The sequence below is a fragment of the Sciurus carolinensis genome, chromosome 1 (genome assembly GCF_902686445.1).
Source record: "Sciurus carolinensis chromosome 1, mSciCar1.2, whole genome shotgun sequence".
In the NCBI taxonomy this organism is placed as follows: Eukaryota; Metazoa; Chordata; class Mammalia; order Rodentia; family Sciuridae; genus Sciurus; species Sciurus carolinensis.
Window position 1 is genome coordinate 30,981,851 of NC_062213.1, and position 542 is coordinate 30,982,392.

The following is a 542-nucleotide window of genomic DNA, read 5'->3' on the forward strand; positions in this document are numbered from 1 at the left end:
TATGACCTATAGATTTTTCTGTCACTGAGCTGATGTTCTTTACTTTTACTGAAATGAAAAAAAAAATTAAAAAAAATTCTATTAAAAAGAAATTTATCACATGAAATAAAATTTGAGAAAAGAATCTCTTGAGATTTGTTTGATTTTTGACTTTTTCTAGCACACATTAAATATGACTTAATTAACCAAAAGCATATTTTTTAGACACAGACAACACATTTACTAAATAAAATAGATAGTACTAATGTTCAGGAAAAGAAAATCAGTGGACCTGGTGCATCCTAAGGAAGATTGTCTTCTATTGTCCAAGATTGGAATCAGATTGGTTAAAAAATCTACTCTGGTAGTGGGTAAACAGAGCCTCTCTGGTTCTTGAGAACAGATACACACACCCTCTGCCTACCCAATAGTCATTTTCTTCTTCCTTACAGAAAGCTGGGTAAGTTCCCTTGATGATCAAGAACATTTCCTGGGCCCCTTATATACACGAGATTTAAATGACTGTCACTGCGTGGGGCTTCTGGAAAGCTCTTATCATCCTC